A 19,204-nucleotide genomic window follows, 5' to 3' on the forward strand; every position below is an offset into this window, starting at 1 on the left:
ATCACAATTCCGGACTTCAAGCTCTATTACAAAGCTGTCATCATCAAGACAGCATGGTACTGGCACAAAAACAGACACATAGATCAGTGGAACAGAATAGAGAGCCCAGAAATCGACCCTCAACTCTATGGTCAACGAATCTTCGACAAAGCAGGAAAGAATGTCCAATGGAAAAAAGACAGCCTCTTCAATAAATGGTGCTGGGAAAATTGGACAGCCACATGCAGAAAAATGAAATTGGACCACTTCCTTACACCACACACGAAAATAGACTCCAAATGGATGAAGGACCTCAATGTGAGAAAGGAATCCATCAAAATCCTTGAGGAGAATGCAGGCAGCAACCTCTTCGACCTCAGCCGTAGCAACATCTTCCTAGGAACAACGGCAAAGGCAAGGGAAGCAAGGGCAAAAATGAACTACTGGGATTTCATCAAGATCAAAAGCTTTTGCACAGCAAAGGAAACAGTTAACAAAACCAAAAGACAACTGACAGAATGGGAGAAGATATTTGCAAACGACATATCAGATAAAGGGCTAGTATCCAAAATCTATAAGGAACTTAGCAAACTCAACACCCAAAGAACAAAGAATCCAATCAAGAAATGGGCAGAGGACATGAACAGACATTTCTGCAAAGAAGACATCCAGATGGCCAACAGACACATGAAAAAATGTTCCACATCACTCGGCATCAGGGAAATACAAATCAAAACCACAATGAGATACCTCCTCACACCAGTCAGAATGGCTAAAATTAACAAGTCAGGAAATGACAGATGCTGGAGAGGATGTGGAGAAAGGGGAACCCTCCTCCACTGTTGGTGGGAATGCAAGCTGGTGCAACCACTCTGGAAAACAGCATGGAGGTTCCTCAAAATGTTGAAAATAGAACTACCCTATGACCCAGCAATTGCACTACTGGGTATTTACCCTAAAGATACAAACATAGTGACCCGAAGGGGCACGTGTACCCGAATGTTTATAGCAGCAATGTCTACAATAGCCAGACTATGGAAAGAACCTAGATGTCCATCAACAGATGAATGGATAAAGAAGAAGTGGTATATATACACAATGGAATACTATGCAGCCATCAAAAGAAATGAAATCTTGCCATTTGCGACGACGTGGATGGAACTAGAGCGTATCATGCTTAGTGAAATAAGTCAATCGGAGAAAGACAACTATCATATGATCTCCCTGATATGAGGACATGGAGAAGCAACATGGGGGGGTAGGGGGATAGGAGAAGAATAAATGAAACAAGATGGGATTGGGAGGGAGACAAACCTTAAATGACTCTTAATCTCACCAAACAAACTGGGGGTTGCTGGGAGGAGGTGGGATTGGGAGAGGGGGAGCGGGCTACGGACATTGGGGAGGGGAGGCGAACCATAAGAGACTATGGACTCTGAAAAACAACCTGAGGGTTTTGAAGGGTCAGGGGTGGGAGGTTGGGGGAACAGGTGGTGGGTAATGGGGAGGGCACGTTTTGCATGGAGCACTGGGTGTTGTGCAAAAAGAATGAATACTGTTACGCTGAAAAAATAAATAAAATGGAAAAAAAAAATAAAATTACCCATAACTTTCTTAAAAAAGATTTTATTTATTTATTTGAGAGACACAGTGAGAGAGGGAACATAAGAAGGGGAGGGGTACAGGGGGAAGGAAGCAGGCTCCCCACTGAGCAGGAAGCCCGAAGTGAGGTTCAATCCCAGGACCCTGGGATCATGGCTTGAGCTGAATGTAGACATTTAACCGACTGAGCCATCCAGGCACCCCAAATTACCCATAACTTTAAATAGTTGATTCCCAAATTGGTTGATGCTATAAGGTTTTCTTTCCAGGGATTAAGATTTCCATTTAAGGGACACTTGGGTGGCTCAGTTGGTTGGACGACTGCCTTCACTTCCTTCGGCTCAGGTCATGTTCCCGGAGTCCTGGGATCAAGTTCTGCATTGGGCTCCCAGCTCCACGGGGAGTCTGCTTCTCCTTCTTTTTTTTTTTTTTTTATTTTTTTTTAAAAGATTTTATTTATTTATTTGACAGAGAGAGATCACAAGTAGGCAGAGAGGCAGGCAGAGAGAGTGAGAGGGAAGCAGGCTCCCTGCCAAGCAGAGAGCCCGATGCGGGGCTCGATCCCAGGACCCTGAGATCATGACCCGAGCCGAAGGCAGCGGCTTAAACCACTGAGCCACCCAGGCGCCCCTGCTTCTCCTTCTGACCTTCTCCTCGCTCATGCTCTCTCTCAAATAAATAAATAAAATCTTTAAAAAAAAAAAAAAGATTTCCATTTAAGAAGAAATTGGCATCCTTTCTCTTCAACTCAGGGACCTCCCTATAACCACTCTTTTCTCATCTCCAGTATTACCTCCTGTAACTCAAAAGTTTAAGAAATAACCTACATTTAAAAATGATTTGATTTATAAAAAGCAAACATGACCACACTTTTTCAATATCACATTGTTTATTCAAAGTAAAGAGTATCTATAAGATTGCCCTCACATAGAGAAACTTCTTAGGAGGTTAGGTTGTAGAATGACAAAAAAGGAACACTGGAACCTTTTTTATTAAATTTTTTTAAGATTTTATTTATTTGTTTGACAGAGATCACAAGTGGGCAGGGAGGCAGGCAGAGAGAGATTGGGGAGAAGCAGGCCTCCTGCCGAGCAGAGAGCCCTATGCGGGACTCCATCCCAGGACCCTGAGATCATGACCTGAGCTGAAGGCAGAGGCCTAACCCACTGAGCCGCCCAGGCACCTGACACTGGAACTTTTAAATTCAATATCTGGAAGAGAATTTTCTAAGCTATTAGATAACTGAAGAAATGTTTAACCATAAGAGGAAAGGGCTCTTATAACCATGACCAAATGACAAATTTATAAAGTAGAAGGAGGAAATTAATAATAGTAAATAAGAGCCTAATTTAGAGAAGAAGCCACGTTCAGAAATGGGAACCAACATGAGTGGTATGGGTAAGTGAACCAAGATCTTTAGATACAAAAACGTGTGTCACAGTTGGTCCAAGGACAAAAACTTTAGCAAAGGAAGGTCAATTAGGGGAATTTTGGGGGGGGGAGACAATTATGGAGTCTAAATTGGTCATACAGTTCTGAATTCAAAAATTTTGCCTGTCAAATCATTTTGTACTGATTTTTAGTTCAGAAAATATAGTCACCATTGTAACTCATCTGCATCCACAATTTCCATCAAATTGCCTTTAATACAGGAAAATCTCAATGATTATTTGTTAATAATGATAATTACATGGAAACTCAAATCAGAGAAGGTATTTTAAAAAACAATATCTAATCATTCTTAAGGAATAAAAACAGAGTTATCAGTGATCTTTATCCAATTACTAGTGCCGCTAAGAAATTAATTGTCTAGAAGGTATGTTTTGCGCAGAAAGTTGGTGCCACACTCACCTCTGCTGATAGCATCAATTCTGGGTGGGGAGGAAGCCATAATCTGCCAAAATCTGAACCATTCTTGCCAGGTTTGGGGGTTCTGTAGAGAAGTTACTGCTACCAGGTCTGACTGCCATAGCTCAGGAAAATGGTGCAGCCATTCCTCTCAGTGTAGAAAATACTTGAGAAGATGTTTAAGGGACCTATAAAATATTAAGCCCAGAAACACAGTATTAGCAGTGGTTTAGACATGGAATACAATAGGTAATAGTTATGGAGTGCTTACTATGTTCCAGGAACTGATGCCTATCTCATTTAATCCTTTCAACAACCCTACGGGGTATGAGTATTATTATCAACCCCATTTTAAGCAAGGTAAGGAATTGCTCAAGACAAGAAAGGTAGTACGATAAGAGGCACAACTAGGATTTGTACTCATGCAGTCTGGTGCTTCAGGTGTGTGTAACAATAGCCACAGAGCTAGAGGTATATTCAAACAGGTTGAGGAAAAAAATGTATTTCCTAAAAAGGGCAAATTCATTTCCTCTAAAGTAACGTTCGAGGTGCTCTTTAATTCACATCCTGAAAAGATAGACAGGCATTTACCTGCCAACTTTAAATGGTAATAAACTTTAGATCTTTAAAGTTTACATTTTACAATTTATTTATAATAGTGAAGCATGGACAATATGTTAGTCTCCCAGAGTGAAACGGGGTAAGTGATAGTGCATTCCCTTCAGATGAAATGATAAAAAAATATATAAAACTCATACGTCATTAATTAGAAATACTTGAATGCAATGTATTGCTTAAAACCTAATAAAATAAGTCACTTTAAAAAACAAGGTTCGCTGAGTAAGACTACAAGTTTCAATAACTTATCTTTACCAGTAAAGAACTTTTACGTTTGATAAATTTTTCAAAATACGCACAATATCACCTGAATCCACGTAATATCTTGATCCACATAAATTGTGGCTTTCTTCTCTTACTCCCTTTTATTTTTTACTAATCCTTTACATATTAAGTTTACCACACTTAGAGGTTTCTGGAAGTTTCGCCTAATTTTAAGCAGACCATTTACCTCACAATTTTCTTCCTCTAAGTGAATTTTTACTGCAAAATCTGTAGCTACACTATCAAAGATCGGTACCAGGATTTTAAAAGACATAACTGTAAAAGTACACCACCACCAAGACTTAATGACCACCAACAAGGAACGGTCCAGAAGAAACCGGCTCCTACCCTGAAAGGGGAGGGCTCGAAGACCACAAGCAGGGCGGGAAGGGAGCGGGAGGAGGGGAGGTCGGATGAAGCAGTGCTTAAGTCAATAAACATTTGCTGCGCCACTTACCAAGAGCCAAAAAAAGGAAAAAAAAAGAAAAAATAGCTGGGCGGTACTTCAGGCAGTGGGTCCTGCAGCTTTGCGGGAGGGGGCAAGAGCCTGTAGCGGGGACTCGGGAGCCTGGGAGTGGTAGGGCTGGACCAGAACCTCTCGCCAAGCAGGCGAGGGCGACCAACTAGGGACAGGCCTCTAGCGCCCAGCTCCCGGCGTCCGCACCCTCACTGGCCCAGCCGCCAGCCCGCCAGCCGACCAGCCGCAGCTGCTTACCAGGGGTGCCTCGCTGCTCCCCGGGGGCAGCCCTTCAACGGTTGCCGCAGTCAGAGCACCACCCTGCGGTAGGGTACGTCGAGCCCGCCCGCAGCTCTCGGGTCCCCGCAGCACCGCCCCTCTCGCGAGAAGTCGGCGGAGTCTGTGAAGTTGGGGGCGGGGAAGAAGAAGGGAGGGGCTTTCAACGGTGGCGGCTTGTTCTGCGCCGGATCCGGGCGAGGGGCGGGCGCCATTGTGCTTCTCTGCGGACTGTTCTGGTTTATTTAGGGCCCCTGAACTCCGAGGAAGAAGGCGGCGGTCGCTTCGAGCAGGACGCGCCCTGTACAGTGCCAGCTCGGGAGCAGGGGTAATAAGCTGCGGCGCTCGGGCTTCTCCCTCTGGGGGAGTTGGTTCTAACCAAGGCCGCGTGGGGGAGGGGAGGAAACGAAATGCAGGCCTGGGGACGCGGAGGCTGCTTCACTCGTCTTTAGTTGGGGCGGAGGAGCGTGATCGGCGCCGCGGTTACGGAGGGCAGCCGGGCGCAGGCCTTGACCTGTGGCCTTTTCGTCTCGTGGTGGAGTTTGTGACGGGTAGCGGGGCAGATTGTACGTCTTCCTGATGAACGTGTGGTCGGCGAGGGCAGGGGGCTTGGGTCTGCTTTGGCTTTTGGCGGCTGCCTCTTGGGTGGGGGTAAGGAGGATCCTCCGGAACCCTGCAGGCCGGGAGTGTCACGAGTGAAGGTATTTAGTGAGCGCCGTGTGGAGGGCGGGGAGGGTTAGGACTCCGCCAACCCGGTCTCCAGTTGAAGGGACTTTGCCAGCCCTTAAGCTGCGGTGAAGATTTGGTCATTGATCGCTCCATTTCTTGACTGTCGTGTTACTTTGGGAGTTTTGTATTGTGGGAAATTGTATGTCCTTCAAATTGAAAGAGTTGATGGTATATATATAAAACGGACCTGTTGGCCTAAGAAGTGAAAATCTGGAAGGTATCAGTTGTAGATACACTCTCATTTTGATGGAACTGCGTAGTGAGGATGAACACGTACGAAGAAGCACCATAAAATACTACAGTTATTTTTTTTTCTACGTGCACATGTGGATAGTAATAAATGGGGAAAATCTGTCCTGGTAGTGGATTCGTCACGACTAGTGTCGTTTGGCACTACTGACAGTAAATGTGCCAGAGTGAAATTGAATTTAGTTTTTTTTTTTTTAAATTTTGTAGGACTTTTTAGGTTTTTTTGTAAATTATTTTAAACTTGCCCGTACTCCTTTCTCACTTTTCTGTCAAGAGGTAAGGTAAGGTTAAAAATGAATTTTTGACTTAAAAACCAAACAATATACTTTTGTTAACAAGGCAAACACATAGTGTAACTAGATTTTTCAAGAGGATAAACATTTTGTTTCAGAAATGGGGATCACTATTTCATTTACAGCTCTACAGCCTCTTGTGAAACAGTTGTGGTGTCTGAGGGATTTAGAGTCAGAAGGTCTGGGTTTGGGTCTTAATTTTGCTATAATTATTTAACCTATGTTTTCTTAGAAACATAGCACTTTTCCTTGAGTTGAGGTGGGAATTAAATTAGGTGAGGTAGCTGATAGTGGTCAACACCTAGGGGAAGTAATGCTCTGGGAATGAATTTTTAATGGATATAAAACAATTGGAATTGATACCTGAAGTCCAGTTGTTTATATTCTGGTCAGAATAACCTTAAAATTTTACTCTGCCTGTGGTACCCCTTCCGTCCAATAATGTAAGTTCCATACTTCAAATGTTTTTAGATAAGAACTTTTAAAACTTTTTCTTTGCTGTAAATTTATGCCACAGATGTAAGTTTGTGGGTATGCATGACTTTTTTCCAAAGTTGCATGCGGGGTCAAATGTCTTGAATAAGAATGATTAAAAATACCTACTTACTTAAATACAGGTGATTACTCTTTTGCTGCACTGGCTAGAGAGCTTATTTTCCAAGATAAAGCACAGAGATTCCCTTATATAGACATACACCTATGTTCTACATGAATATGTCAGATAATCAACTGACACATCATCCATGGCTCTCATACAGCCAATTTTTAATGAGCTCCGTATCCATTTCACACAACTCTTCATCTCGTGTATGTTTAGGAGTTGCCCATATTTTAATATTTTAGGAAAATAATGGTGCAGAATTATCAAATTATGTGAAACATTTTTTGATAATTTGTTACCCATTGTATTCTGGCTTCTAGACCAAGGCTTCATGATACAAGAATGCGCTTGACACAGCATCTGCCTTCCACAACTCACAGTTCAGTCATGAGACAATGTATAAACAACTACTACTATTATCACAGTGTAAGAACATAGTAGTACTGTGGGAGCACAAAAATTGAACAAAGGTTCAATCTCTGGGCAAATTTTTTACAGGAAGTATTGCTTGAACTGAGATGTTAAGGTGACTAGCAGTTTGATAGGAAACTGCAAAGTCATGGTATGGTATTTTGTTTTAGGAATGGACAATTTGTTCCCATAACTACAACAAATTAGAAGGTGACATGAAAGACCTACTGTTTCAGAAAGTGCTCTATGCTGTTGGCAATGGAGAGCTATTGTGTCCCTAAGCCCAATAAAAATGATTTTTAGATTATCTTTACTGACAGCATCCTTCTGTTACTGCAGATAATTAAGTGCCAGTAATGAAGAACAATGGGAAATGCATAAGTGGAATGCAGACTGAAATGCTTGCATTAAACCTTATTTTTTTAAGCAACAAATTTAACTTAACTAGTGAATGTTTTAACTCAAATTTAACAGAATTAACTGATCACATTAGGATTACAACATAAAATAAGTAGATTTTGAATTACTTGTAAGATCTATTTGAAATCACTAAAGCAAAATTCTGTTGTAATGATTTGTAATAACAAATCATTATTTCATAGAGACTCTATCTTTAATACAACTGCTAATAGTAAGATGAACCCAACGGTGGGTACAAAATTCTAATTTGAGCGTGGCTGGGGTTTAATTTTCATTGATTTTAACTTTTCTATTCTGGTCTGAACTCATGTAGTCAAAACTGGTTTTTCTTGCTCTCAAATACATTTATTTGTGGCTCTGCCAGTTAAACTGCATGTTGAACATCTGGTTTTGAAATCACCTACTGCTCTACAGCCAGTTTTGTCAACAGGTTTAGAAGAGGGAAAATTTTGAACCTTAAAAGCTAGGTTCTCACCTTTTATTAGGATCTTTGCATTCAGTGTAAAGTGTTTCTCCCCTTCCACTCTGAAGATTGAAACTTGACATTTACAGATTAAGTATACGTCAGAGGAGAACAGATTATTTTATAAAGTAGCATAGACTTAATAGTCATATTTTTCTCGTGAAGACATTAAACCTTTTTCTGATTATTTCAGGCATGGGTATATCTTTAAGTATCTGTCACCTAAAAACCAGAGGCTTGGGGCTCCTGGGTGGCTCAGTGGATTAAAGCCTCTGCCTTCAGCTCAGATCATGATCCCAGAGTCCTGGGATTGAGCCCCACATTGGGCTCTCTGCTCAGCAGGGAGCCTGCTTCCCCCCCCCAACCCCCCAGCCTCTTGGCCTACTTGTGATCTCTGTCAAATAAATAAAATCTTTAAAAAAAAAAAAAAACGCAGAGTCAGTTTTTAAGAAGACTTTCTGTCTTCTAACATAGCTTCTACATCTCCATATTCACTAGGATCAATAAAACACTCGCATTTCCCATTTAAAATATATATCTATTTTTTCCTCCAGAAGCAGATTTTTTAAAGGCTATACCAAATAGAGGTAAATAATGGAATTATGTTTACAGTTCTGAAAGACTAGTGGCTATTAGAATACATAAGTATTTTGTGTGGTAACTCTGGCCTTTCATGCCATGAATTTATTGTATAGTAGTATTATGCTCTTGATAATTCACTAACTTCAACTCCCTTAGATGTTTGACAAATTCTAAATTAGACCCTGAAATAGAATCCGATTTTTCATAGAAACTGGGTACATAAAGATAGTTTGTAGAAAAATTAAAACTAGGATGAGTAATGAAACTTTATTGCTTCATAGGAAACCACCTCAAAACCTAGTGGATTAAAACTGCTGTTTACTATTACAATTCTGTGTACCTGTTAATCAGTTCTGTTGGTATTGCCAGGGTTCACCCATGTACCAGCATTCAGCTGTAGGATTTCTCAGACTGGAAAGTCCAAGATGGTGTTACTCACATGTCTGATGGTTGGTATTGGTTGACATTTAGGCTTTGCTCCATGTGGCCTAATGACATGTGGTTCCCAAGACAGCATTCCAAGAGAGTAAAAGTGGAAGTTATAAGACTTTTACAGCCTTTCAGATCATACAGTCTCACTTAACACTTCATTCTCTTAGTCAAAGTAAATGTCACAAGACTAGCCCATATTCAGGGAGTGGGGAAAAGTAAGATTTTACCTCCAGCAACATCACAGTATAAAGAGGTATGGGTACTTGGATGGGAGAAATTTGGAGCCCTGTTTTGTAATTTACCACAAGTTGCTTAGAACAGTTTTTAGTACAGGCAGTCTTAAAGATGTCCTGATTGGGATTTGCTTTAAAATGGCAGGTGTTAAAATAGATTATAAGATAGGTCAGATGTTATTAATTGTTGGAGACTGTTGATTGGTACATGGAGGTTTATTACTATTTCTAGCATATGTTTGAAATTTTTTATAGTAAATTCTTTAAGGCATACTTGGGTATTAACATTTTTGGGAGTGATTTTATTTTTATTTTTATTTATTTATTTATTTTTTAAAAGATTTTATTTATTTGACAGACAGATCACAAGTAGGCAGAGAGGCAGGCAGAGAGAGACAGAGAAGCAGGCTCCCTGCTGAGCAGAGAGCCCGATGCGGGACTCGATCCCAGCACCCTGGGATCATGACCTGAGCTGAAGGCAGAGGCTTTAAACCACTGAGCCACCCAGGCGCCCCTTGTGAGTGATTTTAACCTTCTACTTAATATTAACTAGAATAGTACTTCTTTGTTTAATATTTATTTTTTTTGTGGTATGTGGATACTAAAGAGGGTAGACCAGTAGTACTGCAATTTAGGGACTTATTAAAAGTTCTTTATAGAGTTTATCAGAAGTTATTGAGAAAACACATCTTTTCATTTGCAAATAACTATTTCCCTTAATTATAAAAGGAAGACCAAGTACATTAAAGAAATTTTGGAAAGCTGAATATAAACCAGAAAACAAAACCCAACCAGAGACAAACAATAAAATGTTAATAATGCTTATTTTTCCCAATTTTTTTTTCATACACTTAAGTAGGCAAGGTATTTTTTTTTTTTGGATAGTAATAATCCTCCCATAATAAATCTGAATGACTTTAAAAAGTTTTTTACTATATGTTAAAGACAATTTTTAAAAAGATTTTATTTATTTTAGGGAGGGAGAGAGCGCAGGGATGGGAAGGTGGGGGAGCAGAGGGAGAGGAACAAACAGACTCTGTGCTTAGTGCAGAGCCCTATGTCGGGTTCAATCCCAGGACCCTGTGATCATCACCCAAGCTGATATCAAGAGTGGAATGGTTAATTGACTGAGCCACCAAGGCCCAGCAAGACAATGTCTACTAAGCTGTATGAAAATCTTTAATGGTGATAGCATTGCTTAATAGTAGTGAGTATTTGCTGAGTACACACTATGTGCCAGCAAAGTTCATAATATACCTTTGAAGTTGGTACTATTATCACCATCTTGTAGGTGAATAAATATTAGAGAAATTAAGCCTAGAGTCATACCAAGTAAAGGACAGATCTTATAGCTTGCATTCTTTTTTTTTTTTTTAAGATTTTATTTATTTGACAGACAGAGATCACAGGCAGGCAGAGAGAGAAGAGGAAGCAGGCTCCCCGCTGAGCAGAGAGCCCGATGTGGGGCTCGATCCCAGGACCCTGGGATCATGACTTGAGCCGAAGGCAGAGGCTTTAACCCACTGAGCCACCCAGGCGCCCCTATAGCTTGCATTCTTGACTGTCATTTTTGCAAATAGAAACGGGCTGGTGTGCCAAAAGTTGTACAATGCTTAATTTATCTTTCCTGGCCTCAGTTTCATATTTATTTCTGTTAATTAAATTAATTAATTAAAGGGAAAGTCTTAAGTATGGGCCATACTATTTGTTACTGTAGATGGGCCTGGGGCCTTTTTTGTTATTCTGGTTATTTGGTTTATGACTACTCTGTGATTCTTGACAGATCCTGAACAACACTGTTTAATGGAAGAGAGTGGTCTTAGAGAGTAACAGGAAAGGATACACGTTGTTTGAGATCCCCTTATAAGCAGAATTAGCAAAAAAACTTAACTGTGCTGTCATTTTTCTGATCTTAGGAATTAGTAAGCTTTCTAAATTTGATAACCAAAAATCCAAGTCATACTTCTTTTTTTTTTTAAAATATTTTATTTATTTATTTGACAGAGAGGTCACAAGTAGGCAGAGAGGCAGGCAGAGAGAGAGGGAGAAACAGGCTCCCCACTGAGCAGAGAGCCCGATGCGGGGCTCGATCCCAGGACCCCGAGATCATGACCCCAGCCAAAGGCAGAGGCTTAAACCATTGAGCCACCCAGGCGCCCCCCAAGTCATACTTCTTAAACAATCTGTGGTAGTGCCGGAAGAAAGCTTTACTGTTATGTAGGGAAATACATAGAACTCCTTTAGTCTTAAGTGTTTCCTTATACTGCCTTGAAGCTTTTCAGTTCGCTTTTTCATAGTGCCCCAGATCTACTCATTAGGCATAATCAGTGGAGAGTGACCTCCTTAGGCTGACCATACAGAAAGGGACAGTGAAATCAGAAGGCATGGAGGTAGCATAAGTGTATGGGTAGATAATGTAAGTGATTGAAAATCCGTTATCACCTCAGCTTGCTCTCTGTTTTCATCTGTTTCCACCATGCTTCTAGACCTCTACTGTGTCCTTCAGACTGTTTGTTTCTTTAAAACTCATGCTTCTCTGTGTTCTACTCTGCGAATTCCCTGCCCAAAAAAGAAAAAATGTTTGGTTTTCATCAGTATTCTAAATAATTCCTCCCCACCCCCATAGAATTCTTTTTTGCTTGACGTATTGAATCTGCTTTCTTTCTTTCTTTTTTTTTTTTAATTTTATTTATTTGTTTGTGGGTGGGGGGTAGTAAGGGAGAGGCAGAAGAAGCAGGCTCCCTGCTGAGCAGCAAGCCCTATGCAGAATTGTATCCCAGAATGCTGGGATTATGACCTGAGCGGAAGGCAGATGCTTAACCTACTGAGCCACCCATGCATCCTGAATCTGCTTTCTGTTTACTTTTAGAACCTCATTAATTTGCCTCAGAGCCAGTATATTTCTTCCTAATAACCTGTCCTTAATTGGGGACAAACTCGGGATTTTTTTTCTTTGTTTTTAGCTGTTGGTATCTCAAAATCTTGAGTAGTTTCTGAGCCTATAACCTGTAACATTAGGTTGTTCCCCATTATTCCACAATGGTAGTAAAATTAGTTACTAACTTTAAGTATTCTAAGAAATGCAGGAATATGTATATGAATCTGTTACTAAGGTTAGGCAAAACTAGATAAATGTTTAATTTTTGAAAACACTGTTTGTCAGGAATATTATTTCTGGGGTCCTAAAGGAAAAAAATAGTATACAATTTAGTGGTGGTAAAAGCTTCAGAACCATTGCCTTGTTAAAGTATAAACTCCTGAGCAAAGGACCCAAGATTGCCTTTATAATACGGGTCTGATTTTATGTATTCATTCCCTTCAGAGACCTTTCTGTTTCTTTCTCCCCTTCTATGCCTTCAGTTTCACTCTGACACTCAGATTGTTTTCTTTTTTCCAGTTCTTTAACATGCTTTAGCAGGTTTATGCCTTATTCCTTTTTCTATTTTTATTCTTCGAAGGTCATCTCTGAAGTCTTTTGCATTTGGAACTTTGGATATTCCCAGTCAGTGCTCCCATGACATTTTCAGGTTTTTGTTATTTATAAATAAAGTTTTCATAGGATTAAGAAACAGGAAAAAATAAAATAAATACAGTGGTGTATCTGATGTAGAAATTGGTGTAATTGCTAATTCTCTTTGGTAATTAGTTGGGCTTTCTAACTCTGATCCATTTGTCGGTTTTGAAAAAAATTTCAGGCAGTATCTCTTCAGTTTTTTTCTCTGCCCTGGTCCTTTCCTTCTGTAAATCCAACTAAATGTACAGTAGACTTCCTTATTCTTCTCTCAGTGTCTCTTAAGCCCTCCCTCCTGTATTTATTGCCATCTGTACTTCCATGCTTTATTCTGGATAATTTTTCTTTTAGCTTATTTCCCCTAGTTCTTCAGTTTTGCTTACTTTATTGTTAAATGGGTCAATTTTCCATTTTGCTAACATTGGGACCATATTTATGTGGTTTTGTTGACTCTCTTGTCTCTTGGCAGTGGGTTCATTTTTTTCCTTATATTTTTGTGTGTCTGGTAATTTTTGGTTAGTAAGTTTTAAAAAAAAGTAGAGGCTGAGATATTTAATAATATTTAAGCCTGCATATAGACATACTCTACTTCTGTCAAACTGTTACGTGATGGGTTGAGTTGGTTTCCTCTGTAGTTGAGCCAGGCTTAAACTTTATCATCACTTTATTTACCTTCAGAGTTCTTCAGTACTAGACTGCCATTACTCAGTGCTTAGTATGAGGCTGGGGTACTGGAGGATATCTTATAGTATTCTTTTACTATCCTCAACTTCCTGCAGGCCCTGTGCATCTGTACGATAAAGGTTTTTGTCTCTCTTCCCCAGCTGTTGTAACTTCCTCAGCAGTAGGCTGTCTTTGTTTCTTATTTGAAGCAAAAGCTCATGGTAAAAGGGGGTGTTCTCAGTTCTGTATATCTTTCTCTGGTCTTAGGATGGCTCTCTGTGCCTGGTCCTCAGAGGTAGGGCTGTCTCAAATTTCTGTTCTTCTACCTTCCTCTTGGAGTCCAGAGTGCATGCAGCCCCCTGCCATCCTCCACTCCCCCCTGCACTCCAAAAGCAACTAGTCTCTGCCTTATATTGATGGAAGATCTTGGGCAAGCATTCATAGCCCTTCCTCGGTGGCCACAGACCTTTGCCTTGTATTAGTGTAGAGTCTGTGCTGGAAGTAGGTTTCATACCTTCTTTCCTAGACACAGCCAATCCCGCCTTGTACTCTTGCAGGTTCTGGACCATGGCTAACCTTCTTCAAGTTCCCTTTTCTTAAGCATAGGCAGACCCTGCATGATCATACTATAGAGAATGAAGTTTTCAGCTCTCCTGTTTGTCCTCATTCTTTCTTACGAGTTCTCAATGGAGGCCTTTGGAAAAGACTCAACCTTGTGTCGAGGCTCCCAGAGTTCCTAAACTGTCCCACACTAGCAAATATTTACCTTTCGGTATTGAAGAATTTTGATCAATTTTGGCTGTTTCTTATCAGCCTTTCTGTGACCACCTTTGTTTTATTTCTTCTTGTGGAGGCGCTTACCGTTCTTTGTTGTTCAACTCATCTGTTGCCTTGTAGCCTCCACTCTGGTGGACTCAAGAAAAGTGATTTAATAGATTATCTGGCTTACCGTTGTTATGTTAGGAGTTTGAGTGATGTTCTCTTATATTTTTCTATGCATTAAGCAGAGAGGGGAATATTTAAGCCCAATTTTTGTTTGTTTTGTTTTGCTTGAAAATACTCAAGCAAAGTTGGGAGACTAGTAAAAATCAGTATGCACATAGCCATGCCTTATGCATGTCTTGGACTTTGATTTTTTAATGCAAGACTGGTAAAATTAAAATTTAAACTTTCTAGAAGTTACAAGTGCTTCCAGGGCAGAAGTGGCTTTTGTATTTTCATATCTCTTAGAACCCCATTTTCCCTTCATTACTGACCTAGTAATTCTTTTTTTTTTTTTTTTTTAAGATTTTATTTATTTATTTGACAGAGAGAGATCACAAGTAGCGAGAGAGGCAGGCAGAGAAAGAGAGAGGAGGAAGCAGGCTCCCTGCCAAGCAGAGAGCCCGATGCGGGACTCGATCCCAGGACCCTGAGATCATGACCTGAGCCGAAGGCAGAGGCCTAAACCACTGAACCACCCAGGTGCCCTGACCTAGTAATTCTTTATTGTCATCAAGCCTTCAGTGCTTTTAAGAGGATACTCTTTATATTTTAATCCAACATTTTTCATCATTTTGAGAAGGATTGCTTTGAGTAATCTACTGTCAAGAACTTCAGATTCTTTTCCATAGCATTTTGTATATCTCTGCTTTTTGTACCAAGTTATTTATGTACTTACTTATTTTTATTCCACTCCCTCTACCCCTGAAATATGAGTTTTAGGAGATAGGTTTTATTATTATATTTCTAGAATTAAGCACCCCACCTGGTATATTGAAAGTACTCAGTAACTTTTAAAAGTTTTGTTTTTATTTTTTTGTTCTTGTCGTTGTTGTTTTGATTTTTTGGTGGTAATTGGACATTAGGTGGAAACAGTAGGTTAGAGTTTTGGATGCTGGGCCAAAGAATTTAGACTCTTTCTATAGGTAAGTACTAGAAAAAAAAGTTTGATTGGCCATGACATCATTGCTAGTAGGGTGAAATAAAAAAGATGAAAATGTGAGTTCAGTTTAGATAGAGCCTAGCATGGTATTATTAGAGACTAACTATGTTGGTTTACCCACAGTAGCCCTGGTATCCAAGTAAAGTCTTCCTGAAAACATTGTAAAATTCAGCTTTAATTTGTTTGTATTCCAGTATAAGTTGTGATACAGTTTTTCGTTTGCATTTAATATGTGATTATGAGATAATTTTTTTAATTAAAAAAATTTTTTTTTAAATTTTATTTATTTGTTGACAGAGAGATATCACAAGGAGGCAGAGAAGCAGGCTCCCCGCTGAGCGGATAGCCCGATGCGGGGTTCAATCCCAGGACCCTGGGATCATGACCTGAGCCGAGGGCAGCGGCTTAACCCACTGAGCCACCCAGGCGCCCCTGATTATGAGATATTAATAATTGCAGATAACATCAGGCACAGAATTATAGAATTTTACATGTCAGGTGATGATATAGAATTCCTTTAGGCTTTTTATCTGAACTGAGAGGAGGCTAAGGCAAAACTATTTCCACAGCATAAAGCACTTTTTTTTTTTTTAAGATTTTATTTATTTATTTGTCAGAGTGAGCACAGGCAGACAGAGTGGCAGGCAGAGGCAGACAGAGAAGCAGGCTCCCGCTGAACAAGGAACCCGATGTGGGACTCGATGTGGGATCATGACCTGAGCCCAAGGCAGCAGCTTAACCAACTGAGCCACCCAGGAGTCCCTATTTCCACAGTATAGATTTGAATTGTGCTGTTTATAGGTAGAATACTTTTTTTTGTCTAAAGATCCTTTATAATATTCAGCAAGTCACTGGAAAACATGAACTTGTTTTAAAGAGTGCTTCAGAGATTTTCAGGAAGCCCAATAGAATGAAATTATCTTTGGGGGGGAAGAAGTGCCAGTTTGCCTAGTAGGTAACAAGTCACAGGTTTATGAATGAACAGACTATATAAATTGTAGAGTTGGTATGAATATCTCTTTTCCATTCCTGTTCCTTATGTCAGTCGTTATTAAAATGCCTCAAGGTGAGGAAGGTATTCTTAACCACTTAGGTAAACTGGTAGTTAAATATCTGCTCCAGAGAATTTTCACCCAAGTGACCTCATTTCCAAAGCTGAAAAGTTCACTGGAAGTCTCAAAAACTGATCAAAAGATTTTTGTAGCTCATTTCCTTCTTCCCATATTCAAACCAAGTCTGAAGAGTGGAAAATCAGCCCCTGGGAGCCATCAGTGCCTCAGTTTACTCAGATATGTTGATAAGGAACAAGAACACCTAATTCCATCAGGTGGACCCATGATGCCTAGGACTTGCATGAGGTTTAAAGAGAATACAAATGGTGGTGTAGAAATTTCACAGCAATCGTGAATGCTGTATACAACTTCAGTGAGAAGGCATGGCAGATAGTCCCATAATCCCTTCTGCTCAAGCTCATGTTGCACTGTCCTATGTGACTTAGAAAACACAGGTGCACGGGTGCCTACGTGGCTCAGTTGGTTAAGCATCCAACTCTTGGTTTCGAATCATGAATTGAGCATGGAGGCTACTTAAGATTCTTGCCCCCCCCCAATAAGAAAAATTTAAAAATAAACCACGAGTTAAAGGATGAAATTATCAAGAATTTCAAGATGTCAGGAGCGAGCTTTCAGTCAAGTGCAGGGTCTTGTCCTGCATATGTCACACAACTATGAAGCCAGCCAGTTCATCTAATTACCAAATAGCTGTCTAACTCAAGAATCAAATCTTAAGAAATTTAGATTTAAAGGCATACAGTGTTAGAAAAACAAAGAGACTATTATACTAACCATTGGGGAAAGATTACTTAGGAACTGTTTTGTACTGTACTCTTTAAGTCTTGGTTAAAAGTATTAAGCTTCAAATACCTTTTTCTGATAGTTCTTATACTTTTACAGCCCTTAGAAGAACAATTTAAGTTACATGGTTATTTGTGTGGTTTGTTTGTTCGCTGCCTGACTACAATATTTTCCTAGTCACTATCTCAGTGTTTACATTCAGCATTGTCCTCTCATCTCCTCATGTTCAGTATTAAAGTGCCTAGCACACACTGAACATGTAGGCTTGAAAAGATGCCTCCATAGTACTTTGTAAGTCTGGTAGCAGTCTTTCAAGGACTGCACGTTTTATTTTTTTTCTACAGTTTTTTGTGCTTTTGACCTACAACTTATGCAACCAAATTATATAAGTTTTCTGGTAACACCTACATTGTCAGAATTCAATCAGTTTATGTAGAGGAGTTTCCAAAAATAGTTTCATAGAGTATAAATTCTATATCTCAGAGGACTCTGCCTCTTTGCCTTCTCCCAAGAGATTATTTTGAGCAGATTTCCTACTAGGTTAGTTTCATTCTGCAAGTAAGTCTGCAAGTAAAAATTGAGTATAAGTACAAAGTAAGCTATAAGGTATGATTAAGAAGCATAATTATTACAATGAATACTGTTACGCTGAAAAAATAAATAAAATGGAAAAAGAAAAAAAAATAAAAATAAAAAAAAAGAAGCATAATTATTGTAGAACGATCTGTAGGCCTGTATCTCTTAAAAAAGACATTTTGTCTTTCTGTTAATACCCTCATCACAAATAGTCCCTTGTTTAGTATTTTTTTTTACCATTCTTTATTTAGTATTTTTATAGCCATCTTTTTTTTTTTTTAAAGATTTTATTTATTTATTTGACAGACAGACAGAGATAACAAGTAGGCAGAGAGGCAGGCAGAGAGAGAGAGGAGGAAGCAGGCTTCCTGCTGAACAGAGAGCCGGATGCGGGGCTCGATCCCAGGACCCTGAGATCATGACCTGAGCCGAAGGCAGCAGCTTAACCCACTGAGCCACCCACGTGCCCCTTTTTATAGCCATCTTAATAAAATGGTAAACCTGCTATTTGTTGAATCATTTATGGGTTTTTGCATGTCAGTATTTAACCATTGATATTCTTATTACTAATGTATACTTTCTTTGAATGTCAAATTCATAATTATTTCTTTTCAATGAAATCCTGTATGGATATACTATAAATGGTTTATAAAAAGCTGAAGATGGCCGGTGGGGGGCGAGGGGGGGGGTGGGGGAGCTGGTGCCTGGGCGGCTCAGTCGGTTAAACAAATGCCTTCTGCTCAGGTCATGATCCCAGGGTCCTGGGATCAAGCCCCTCATTGGGCTCCCTGCTTCTTCCTCTCCCTATGCCTGCAGCTCTGCCTACTTGTGCTCTCTCTCTGTCAAATAAATAAAAGCCTTTAAAATAAAAGTTTTAAAAAATAAGTTAAAAAAAAAAGCTGAAGATAAGGGTGACTGGGTGGCTTGTAGTTTAGGTGGCTGACTGTTGATTTTCAGTCAGGTCGTGACCTCAGGGTCTTGGGATCGACCCCTGCATCTGGCTCTGTGCTCAGTGGGGAGTCTGCTTTGGGATTTTCCCTCTGCCCCAACCCCTCTTGCTTGCTCTCTTTATCTAAAATAAATCAGTCTTTTTAAAAAAAGCTATAAGGTAGAAAAGATTTATGTTAGGCAACTGTGTATGCTTTATCATCCAAACCAGGCCACTTTTTTTTTTTTAAAGGTTTTATTTAGTTTACAGAGATCACAAGTAGGCAGAGAGG

General features: G+C 39.8%; 2 protein-coding genes across 8 annotated transcripts in view; one reads left to right on the top strand and one right to left on the bottom strand.

Annotated features, from left to right (window-relative positions):
* BAZ2B (bromodomain adjacent to zinc finger domain 2B) overlaps positions 1–5,150 on the bottom strand; it is a 421,364-nt gene extending 416,214 nt beyond the window's left edge. The window contains exons 1-2 of one of the 2 annotated variants that reach the window (XM_046018122.1): positions 5,027–5,150; positions 3,433–3,617 (exon numbers count right to left, since the gene is read on the bottom strand). The gene's annotated coding sequence lies outside the window, so the exon portion shown is untranslated. Of the gene's footprint in view, positions 1–3,432; positions 3,618–4,768 lie in introns of both variants that reach the window. The other variant, XM_046018121.1, reaches the window with a different exon arrangement.
* Positions 5,151–5,210: 60 nt separating this feature from the next.
* Positions 5,211–19,204, top strand: part of MARCHF7 (membrane associated ring-CH-type finger 7) — a 48,877-nt gene continuing 34,883 nt past the window's right edge. For all 6 annotated transcript variants that reach the window (XR_006820272.1, XR_006820270.1, XR_006820271.1 and 3 more), the window contains exon 1: positions 5,211–5,372. The gene's annotated coding sequence lies outside the window, so the exon portion shown is untranslated. The remainder of the gene's footprint in view (positions 5,373–19,204) is intronic.

Source organism: Meles meles, chromosome 9, assembly GCF_922984935.1.
Source record: "Meles meles chromosome 9, mMelMel3.1 paternal haplotype, whole genome shotgun sequence".
NCBI lineage: Eukaryota > Metazoa > Chordata > Mammalia > Carnivora > Mustelidae > Meles > Meles meles.